The sequence below is a fragment of the Ictidomys tridecemlineatus genome, chromosome 8 (assembly GCF_052094955.1).
Source record: "Ictidomys tridecemlineatus isolate mIctTri1 chromosome 8, mIctTri1.hap1, whole genome shotgun sequence".
NCBI lineage: Eukaryota > Metazoa > Chordata > Mammalia > Rodentia > Sciuridae > Ictidomys > Ictidomys tridecemlineatus.
This window is the reverse complement of record NC_135484.1, coordinates 102,006,816-102,017,679: the sequence shown is the minus strand read 5'-3', so window position 1 is coordinate 102,017,679 and position 10,864 is coordinate 102,006,816. Positions and strand designations below refer to the sequence as shown.

The 10,864-nt window shown below is 32.9% G+C and overlaps 1 long non-coding RNA gene across 6 annotated transcripts in view; it reads left to right on the top strand.

Annotated features, from left to right (window-relative positions):
* The first annotated feature begins 9,672 nt into the window (after nucleotides 1-9,672).
* LOC144366185 (uncharacterized) overlaps nucleotides 9,673-10,864 on the top strand; it is an 86,796-nt gene continuing 85,604 nt past the window's right edge. For 2 of the 6 annotated variants that reach the window (XR_013425117.1, XR_013425114.1), the window contains exon 1: nucleotides 9,679-9,920. This is a non-coding gene — a long non-coding RNA (uncharacterized LOC144366185). Of the gene's footprint in view, nucleotides 9,921-10,864 lie in introns of all 6 variants that reach the window. The other 4 variants (XR_013425115.1, XR_013425118.1, XR_013425116.1 and 1 more) reach the window with 4 other exon arrangements.

Sequence of the window (10,864 nt, the reverse complement as noted above, 5' to 3'; positions counted from 1 at the left end):
TTGGATGCTCAAAATGGTATCATAGAGTAAAAAGGAAAAGAAAGTCATAAGAAAAGTTGGTATTTTCAAAGCTTTTTATACATTTTAAAGAAAGAATCATAATAGTAGATAACTTTGAAATTGAAGAATAGCTTAGCTATTGCAATGGCCATAATAAAGCTGGGGAATATAACAATTATTTATATGTTCCATAGAATTCAATAATAATTAGCTTTGATTATTAACACATAAAAATCAGGAATGTTGTACAATCACTTCCATAGCAATACTGAATAAATTAGGTAAGTAAGTTATATATCTCTATAATATGCCATGTTCTGCATCTAATATTGAGTTAATATTAAAATGGTAAACAAAATAATTCCAGTTTCCATCATCATGGGTTATTCAGTCTAGTAAATGAGATAGATAAGAAAATAAAGACATAAAAAACTACTGTCAACAATTACTGGCACTATAAAAACAACAAGGTTTAGGTGTAGAATAAAAAAAAAGATGATGTTGCCTGATTATATGAAGTACTCAAGATGATGTCTCTTGGGATGATAGACAAAGTCTAGCACAAATATCATACATGAAATACTATAATGAACTCTAATTTAAAAGATGATGCTCATATAAATATTAGCATTAGCATTAAAGGTTTCCAGAGGAATGATCTAGTCAACTCCCTTCTTTGTAGACAAAAATAATTGGAGTCCTAAAAAGGGAAATGATTTGTTGAAGTTTCCTCAATAAATTGGGGAAGATTTGGTGTATGAACAAGGTCCATATGTACCTTCATGCCACCAAATACCCTTTCTCTTTGTTCTCAAAAAAAATGCTGGTTTGGGGAATTTGCTGCCAATTTTCCTCTTATAGTAGGTGCAAGGTAATAAAATACATTAGGGGAGTTTCAGGAAAGCAAGGTAGTTAAAAGACTTCCATGTAGTAGTTAAAAGACTTGGATCTAGCTGTGTAATCTCAGGAGTATTTGTGCTTTTTTCCTTTTCTTTAAAATTAGTATAAAATATTGATAATTAATTAAGAAGATTGGTAAAGTTTGTGACTCCAAAGCATGTAGTAAAACTCCAATAAATGTTTATAATTATTGTCCAAAAGTTTGTTCATAAAGTCCCAAGCCATCTTTTTTCATAATAAGCTAACTGGGATGGAGATGGGAATAAATGATATAATGGAAAGATTAGAAATGAGAAAGTTCTCATATAAAGAAGAGAAGCTAATTGTGAAACATTTTTAACTGGTTTTTATAGAAAGCAAATATTATGAAAAGTATAACACCCAAAAGCTTTTTGAAATCATGAGTTCCTAGTTGAATTTTCAAGAGTTGGAGATAAGAATTATGCCAAGGAAGATTCTTCATTCATTTTCATTTCTGCAATGTTGTATTTCTATTTACTCTTCTGATGCTGCAGGACAATCATTGTCTGAAGAATAATTGTACAAATAAACTACCAGCAATCCATCTTTGTCAAAACTCTAAAAACAACTGAATGATTGATACCTGTCATTAATTCATATCCTGATCACAATGAAGACATTTTGACAGCCATATGGAGTGTGGGTGGAGCTCCATGGATTCTCCTCCCCACAGCACACATGCTCAAAATCTGCAAATGTCCTTCATGTATGTGAATGTTTGGGAGCTGTCAAAGTAGATATTCAGATGTTATGCTATTTTAGATTTATGTTAATCTACCACAGGGTTAACATGAGAAGTAAGGAAATGTCATTCAAATATGACTTTGGTAACAATTTCTATCACCCCAACACACGTCTTGTCACATTCCATGCTGTTCTTTAGTGGCTCATATTGCCACCTGATCTTAACACTCCAAATTATTATCAGATTCCTCTTGTAGTGTCCCCAACACTCTTTAATTTCAGAATTGTGGAGTCCACGCCTGGTTAATCATAACATATATCTTCAAAAGCCTCAAGTCAATTTTGATTACCATCTGCTGCACATTTGAAAGTCATTTATGTGATAGAGTGGACAGAATGACATGTGTTATACCAAAGCCTTCATGTCAAAGTGCAGGAGCTCGTTTTGATAAACTTAATTGAAAGGCATTCTTTTAAAGGGACATTACACTTGGCTACAAACATGCATCAATTTAATTAATTTCTATCTTTGTTTTAATATTTTTTATTTCTTCTTGAAATTCTTAAATTGATTGTGCATTCTTTATAAAACTTCTGTAGAGAGGGTATCTACAGTGGTAAAACAAATGGTCTTCTGTTGCTACTGGGAGGCTGTGGAAGTATCATAGAAAGGTATGAAGCTTAAAAGTTAGGTGATGTGGATGTTTCAAGAAGATATTCAGACTTCAGGATTTACCCATCTCTTCTCCACTCCCCAACCACCAGAAAATAAAAACAAAAACAAACAAACAAACAAACAAACAAAACCCCATTCATTGCCTTGTAATTATTTGACATTGTAGTGGTTGGAGTCAGGGAGATCCATTTTTCCATATAAATTATTCTAATCCTAAAGGTAGCACCTTTTATGGATTCAGTAATTCTTACATCTGTGAACAGTATTACATTTATTCATATTATTCTTGTCATTCCCTTCCTCATCAGCATTGGCCTGGAAAATAGAACATTCTCAAATGTTACTTTCCATGATCACCTTCCTCTAAGTTCTATTTAGATACTGCTGTGAATGAAGTACTGTTGTAAGACTAGGAGATCATATAAACACACACACACACACACACACACACACACACACACACACTAATTTCTGTTTTTCAAGAATTCCCACTCTTAAACAAGGAAATGAGTTCAATATATCAATAACAACAGAAGCTGCATTCAAACAGAAAACAACTGTGTGGATTGGTAGCCTCCTTCATCACTCCTCATAATGGATATGGATCATCAAAAGTTCTTACTGTGTCCATCAGTGTCTCTTTAAAGGATAGATATTTTTGAATGTGTATTAAGTGCCAGACTCTGTGGAATGTTCCAGCTCTTCCCCTTTCTGATGACACTTCCTGGATTCACTCAGAGCCTATACTCTTCTTTTTTTAAAAAAAAAAAAAATATTTTTTAGCTTTAGGTGGACACAATATCTTTATTTTTAGGTGGTGCTAAGGATAGAACTCACTCTCTAAAGAAGGAAATTCTAAGGTCATTTCACAGGGTCTACTGAGGCTTCTTGATGTGATATTTATACAACAGGTGGCTGGAGAAGCTACCTAGAGGGACTGTCAAGGACTCTCCTATTCCATCAAGCCCAGAGTTCCAAAAAGTAATTTATTTCAAACAATAACTCCCTTAACCTAAAAGGATACTCATATTCCATAAAACTGTCAAGTTTATTTGAGACAAGAATTGAATATGACACCTTTACAAACCTCTGCAGTTGGTGAAATTTCCAGTTGTATTCCTCAAATGCTGATCATTCAAGCTTTAAAAGCTGGAATTGTGTTTAGGGGCAAAATTGACTATGCAGAAATTCCAGTGTTATATACAAGAATATTAATTTGCTGCCTCAACTCTTACTTATAAAAAGGTGGAGAAATTAATCCTTGGCCTGGTGCAGTCTCTTTAGCCTCTGTATGCTTATAATATTATGTCAAAACTTTTCTGTTGACCTTTTCTACAAGGATAGAAAACTGAGGTTTAGTTTACTGGGAAGTTTAGGTCAGGTTTTCTTGTTTGGTTGTTTGTTTTTTGTTGTTGTTGTTGTTTTTGTTGTTTTTTTAAGCAAGAATAATAATAAGGAAAGATTAAATGATGACATCCTTGTATTTTAAAGTTAAAAAATTTCTCCTGTTTTTGAGTATCCGCACATTGGCAAATCGGCAGGTTCATGACTATTCTTGGTTAGAAGTATTACATACAGAAGCATTTTGTAAAAGCCAAAGAATATCCTTACTGAAATGAGTGGGATATGTACTAATAAAAATGAAAATATTGTTGTTTGGGTAAACATTTAAAGAATAAAAAGAAAGTAGTACTTTCTCAGAAATATGTTGCTTTGCAAAAGTTTATGTAACTATATATCAATTTTGTTGCTAGGTTTATTTTTTTAAAAAAGCCTGAGTGAGTAGGATTTAGCTACAAAAGTATTTTTTTTAATTTATTACAGTTAACCTTATTTTGTCATTTGTATGACATGTTCTCCTGAAGGAAATCAAGACATTTAACAAAACCTAAAAGTAATGGCAAAACAGCATGATAATTGGTGTTAAATTGATCATTTGTTAAAGTGTTCTAATATAGTCACTCATCTCTATCCAACTTTATTCCTTTTCTCCTTACTCCAAAATGATGTCAATTATCTAAAAACCTTGGCTGATAATTTATTAGGCTTCATTTGTGAGCTCATGAACTCAGTCCTTCCTTTCTTTTTTGCAAACCTTTCATTACACAATTACATTCACCATTACTTTTAATTATAAAATTATAGACTGCAAAAGTATCTTTCAATGTCTATTACTAAAGCATAAAATATAAATCCCATTTGCCTTCTTCAGATTCTTTAAATATAGTATTGTGTTTTGTTGGATGTTCTTTTTGGCTTCTCAGAGGAACCAGATTTATTTCTTGCTCTTTGTTTTCCACTAATATATGATTACCTTATAAATTTACAGGCTTTTGTATAAGATTTGGGAGAAGTTTAGTTGGCATGGCATCTTTCTGACATCATTTCTACTGTTTCTCCTAGAGTTTATATTTGTCTATACAAAGCAACATTCTGTATTTATAAAACATTTTTCTTTTAGAGGATGTTGTCAAAAGATATCAGGACTGAGCATGCAGTTCAGTGGTAAACTGCTTGCTTAGTGTGCATGAAGCACTGGGGTTGATTCCCAAAACCACACACACAAACACACACACGCACACGCACACACACACACACACACAAATACACAAAAGTCCTTAACTCTTCCCCTTAACCTCCTGTAATTTTATTGCTCAAAGAGATATATGTTGAAACTCATTATTTGATTTGTATGTTTGAATACAGGCATTTTTTCAGTATATTGTACAGTAACTGCAAGGTAAAGATAAAATGCATTAACCAAAGAATATGTGAATATTATAGTTATTTTTCTGTTTCTCCAGATTGCTGGTAGAAAAAAAAATCTCATTGATTTACTTAGAATAAAAACCTTCCTAACCTATGCAAAGTGGGCCTTTAGGGATTCCTGACATTTGTAGTCTCTGCAAAGAGTGAATGTTTTCCTGTGTGCCTGGTTAATGACCACTGATTTTCAGGTCATGTGTCCACCTATACAGTGCTGTGTAACCCAACCCTTCCTACCTGTCCTGATTTCAGCTATTCAGCAAAATTATGTACATCACAGTTTGATTCATACTTTACAAACATACACTCTTACCTTGAGCTTAGAAAATAATGAATTCATACTGTTCATGAACTCGATCTTTGAGAGTTAAGGTTTCTAGGGCAAAAAAAAAAAAAAATCCCATACCTTGCTATCTTGGAAAAATATGACAAAGTTAAAAAATCATCATTTCCAGTTTTCATTTTGGCTGCTATGTTTTGGGGAGACTAATAGTCATACTATGTAGGAAGCTGGGATTCTATTCAACACCCACAGCAGATTTGGATGCTGACTTGGGTTTTATCAAGACAATAAAATATATGGGGAACATATTTGGATCTTTTATGCCATATAGTTTATATGTTGGCAATATCATCCAGTGTAGTTGAGAGGGTGGGCCTGATTGGGAGGACTTTTCATTCTGCAGTTGAAAAAATAAACATTATGAGAAGATATGTTGGGAGTTGGGATTTTAATACAGATTTATGTGGCTCTAAAAAGTATTTCCCATAATTTATTGCCTTCTTTATTAGCTTCTCAGGGTTGCTATAACAAAGTACTGCAAATTGAATATCTTAAACAAACAAACAAATATATATATATATATATATATATATATATATATATATATATTATATCAGTGTTCTGGAAACTAGAAGTCTGAAACCAAGTTGTTGGCGAGGTCATAATTTCTCTATAGAGATGATTTTTTTTTTCTCCTTTTGTAGCTTCTGGCCTTTGCCAGCAATCCTTAAACATTTTTTACTTGTAGATTCACCGTTTCAATCTCAGTGATCAAATTATATATTTATTTGAATCTTTGATGCCAATGAACCCACAACAAAAGAGATGTTCCAAACATAATTTTTGATTTGAATTTAACTGAATTATATTGAATTTTCACCAAAGACAAGCTACAACCTAAGATCATTATCTAGGGATGGTACACTCACTTCTCAGATGACTGCAGGTTCTAGTGGAAATACTGCTTACTAAATCTGGCTGAAACTGTGATAAATAGGCAGTGATGTTTTACCTTCCCCGCTAAAGCCAAAGAGGATTCTGGGAGTAGATTTCCATGAGAATAGACAAACCATTTGATCCAGCTTGGAAAAAGTTTAAATTAAATCAAGATTTACTTAGAAATGAAATAAACATGTTGAATTAGTTTCAGATTTTTGAAAAACAGAATATGTGTATGTGTGTGTGTGGAGAGAGAGAGAGAGAGAGAGAGAGAGAGAGAGAGAGAGGAATTTTGCATGCAATTATGAAACCTGAGAATTTTTAGCACATGCTTCTGCAAGTTAAAGAATCAGAAAAGCTACTGGTAGAGCTTCAGACTGAGTACAAAGGCCTAAGAACCAGTAAATACTATGGTACATGTTCCAATCTAAATACAGAAGAAGACCTATATTTCACCTCAAAAATAGTCATGCAGAGAAAGAATGAATTCTTGCTTTTGCTTTTGCTTTTTCTTTTTTTTCTTGTTTTTTTTTTTTTTTTTTTTTTTTTTTTTTTTTTTTTTTTTTTTATTCAGGCCCTCAAGGGATTGGATGAGGCTGACCCACAAGAGGGTAGGCAATCTGCTTCAGGAAGTCTACCAATTCGAATGTTAATCTCACCTTGAAATACTTTCAGACATACTGGGAATTGATGTTGAACTAAATCCCTGGACATTCTGTGGTCTAGTCCAGTTGAATATAACACTAACCACTACAAATCTACTCTTAAATTTTTGAGAGAACGAGTCTTATGTATTTATAAACTCCTTATGAGGCACTTTCCCTCATTTCATTTTTGCACTCAGTCTTCAAATTCTCAGACCACTTATAGAAGATGATCAGAGTTAGCGGAAGTGCAGCCTTATGCTGTCAAATGGGAGGCATTTCTGATGGTGAAGGAGCACAGTATTTTGTAGATCATCTGTATTGGTCACTGTCCCTTCCATATCCATTTTCTTTCTCCCTTTCATTGAGTCAACAACAGCCTAGAACTTTATTTCAAACATAAAACACATGAGAAATTTAGGCAGCACATCAAAACTAAAATAGCAGAAAGTTTTTAATTCAAACAGACCATACAAGAATCCCAGATTTGTTTCTCCTAATCCAGGACCTCTGGGGGCATAGTCTGACCATAGTGAGCCATAAACTCTCCCTTGTAATATTTGGAGATTAACAGGTTACTCGTGGATTATTTTGAGCAATTATCAAGATAATAAAATGCTATGCCAGAAGTATGCTTAGCATCATTTGGCTAATATGCAGTAGAGATGAAATTTGAAATGACAGATCATTTAATTAAGCAGACCATGGTCTACAACAACAAACTCCAGCTTGCAAGTCAAACCCATCCTATACCCTGCATCTATAATTGTAGTATCATTAGAACACAGACATGCCCATTTAAAAAGTGGTATGGGGGCTGGGGTTGTAGCTCAGTGGTAGAGTGCCTAGCACATGTAAGGCACCAAGTTTGATCCTCAGCACCACATAAAAATAAATAAATAAAGGTACTATGTTCATCTACAATGAAATATATTTTTAAAACGTAAAAAAAAATGCTCTGCTTCACAGACAAAAATTTAAAAACCTTATTATTTGATTTAGGGCATAAGAAATTTGCTGACCCCTTATTTAAAACATCACAATCTACTGTTGAAGTTATTTATGATAATGTTTGAATTAGAATATAAAAGAAAATATAAAATACATATGAAAAATAAAAATGAAACTAAAAGTTAGTATGTATTTTTTGGTATGATGTTTCTAGAAATAAATTTTTCAAAAGGTTATGTAACATTTACATTAAAATCTATTAACTATTAACATTAAAGAAGATATCAGTAAGTGAAAAGTTATATCAATAAATTAGAGTACTCACATAAAGACTACTTATTTCAGTAAATTAGACAGCACCTTGTATAGTCACACCTATAGAATAACTGGAAATCATACTTGTCAGCAATTTGGATACACTACTAGACACATTCTATTTTTTCCTAGGAGATTTCTATTTTAATAATAAATTATTGTAAAATGTCCCTACTAATATAGGTGTATACCATATTTGTGTTTTGTGACACATCAGCTAATAATAATGCAACTAATAATAGTTATATCATTATTAACAAGTTGTCATTTTAAGTTTGACAAGGATTATTCTGTCAGGGACAGATGGACACTATAATTCAACTAACTGATTGCTCTTTTTATACCATGTCTAAGAAACAGAGCATCCTTTAGATGACTGGATATTTCTAGTACAGCCATAAATTATTTCAAAACCTTCTAGTAATTTAAGCATTGTATCTTACCAAAAATACTTTTTTAAAATGTGCCACCTGTGGATTTTTAAAAAAGACATTCCCTTTCCTAAAACTAATATGTTTTAGACTATTCACATAAATACTTCCCAACAGATTTATCAGAATTAGGGAATTAAGATTGTTGTTATAATAGTCCAGTACTTACAAAGTCACATGTAAAAAAGGAAAAAAGGAAAAAAAAAAACATATTGAGTTGTTGCATAAAGTACTACTAAGCCTGTAAGATTAAATTTTTAAATCAAAGTTTAAAATAAAAACAATAGAATTTTAAAAATTTAAATTTAATAAATTGATTAATGCATATCTCCAAATTTACAACTGATTTTTCATGTAAGTAAAAAATTGGCAAGGTTTAATTGATTTTCCATAGTGTATCCTGAGTAATAAATAACATTTTTTTACCTCTTGAATAATTCACAAGTTTGAATCCTAAGGCACACATATATTATAGATGTGGGTATATGTTAAATATACGTATAGATATCTAATTATTATGGTAGTGAAGGTCAAAAGGACAAGGTGGCCATAAGTTACAATGGATCTGAATATTTGGATGGAATGTGGTCCTGGATTACCGTGTTACATTACCTTGTTGAAATCACATTGCTAAATTTTTGCACTGCTAGGCAGTAAACTAGAAAAAGAGAAATTGAGAAAGTGTTAATTTTTAAGCAAGTTTGACAAAGATTGAGTTTCATATGACAAATATTGTCAGCAAGACAGGATTCTGTCAGTGGAAGAAGTTTAAACATTAACAATTTCTGTCAGGCTGTTGACACAATCATGGCAGACATTTCCCAAGATGCCGAGATGACTGCTGGCATTTGTCAACAATCCTGTCATAGTGACAGCAATAAGACCATGTCTGGAAATGTGACAGTTTTGGCTTTGTGCTCCCCTGAGCAATAGCCCAGGTGTTCAGAGAAAGTGTGGGAAAACCCATATTTCTGCATTGTCATTCGAACACAGAAAACACAGGAGGAAAATGAGCTGTCACTCCAATTCCCATGATGCCTTGCTGCTTAGCATAACTCTACACTACGGCCCTGGGTCCACTGGTCCATACTCTGACAGATAATTAAGAAAGCAGCAGCTTTTTCTAGACGGCTCTTCCTCATGATTTGCATTTTAGCCAGAGGCGACCAGTTATAAAAAAAACATGATGGAAAGATGGTAAGAAGCCAATTAGATGGATGGATGGCTGACTGACAGCTCTCTGGTATTATGACTCCAGATTTCAGACTACATAGCCTGGCAGTTTTCTACAAGAACCAACTTTTTTGCAGGTTGGTAAAGCTGTTAAATGTGGAACTATATATAGCACTATATAATTTTTGCAAAGTTGTACATTTTCCTTAAATAAGTATGTATTCTTTTCAATCAGGGTTTGCATTAAACAAGCTTTCACAATTTAATCACAACTTGCATCACTAAATTTAGCAATATTAAAATTCTAGACAACTTGTGGGCACATTAGCTGTGCCAGTAGAGAAGTGATTAAAAAGCTGAGAATCACATTGAGCCAGCAGAGATAAAGTGAACTAATAATTAGAATGTCTGTGCAAATATGCCTTTGGAACTTTGAGATATACATTGTTTGGTTTTAAGCAACTGAAAACGTAAGCCCTATACTTCCTCTCCATCTCTAGATCTTACACACATATATTTGCTTATTATCCTTGTTCAAGTTTTAATATATGCTTGTGTGTCTGTTACTTGAGCTAATTTTGAAATTAAAATAAATAAATAAACAGGCAGCTTCCAGTTTGGCTGTGATATTCTATAGCTTCTAGCCAATAGGAGTCAACTCTTCATAATATTGTCCAATTTGGAAACCTAACCAGTGTTTCTTGTGTGCTGCATGTTGTATGTGTACATATATATAAGACACACAAACACACATGTTTTTGTAAAGCAAACCATTTGACATTAGAGTGACACATTTCTGTCTGTCATTTGAAATGAGAGATTTTTCTTGCAAATTGAAGTGATACCTCGGATTGGTTTTGGATCTTGAAATACTAAATGTAGGTAATTATTTCACTGTAAATTGGGGTTTCAGCAAGGAACATTATCCAAATCAGAACTGCAAGTGTATTTTTTTTCCACTATGAGTAATGGATATTCTACAAACTCTGGATATGCATTAAACCAATGGTGGGTCTGACTGCTTTTATTTGCTTAAAACTATACAATGTACATTTTGAAGCTCCATGTACATCATTTAATA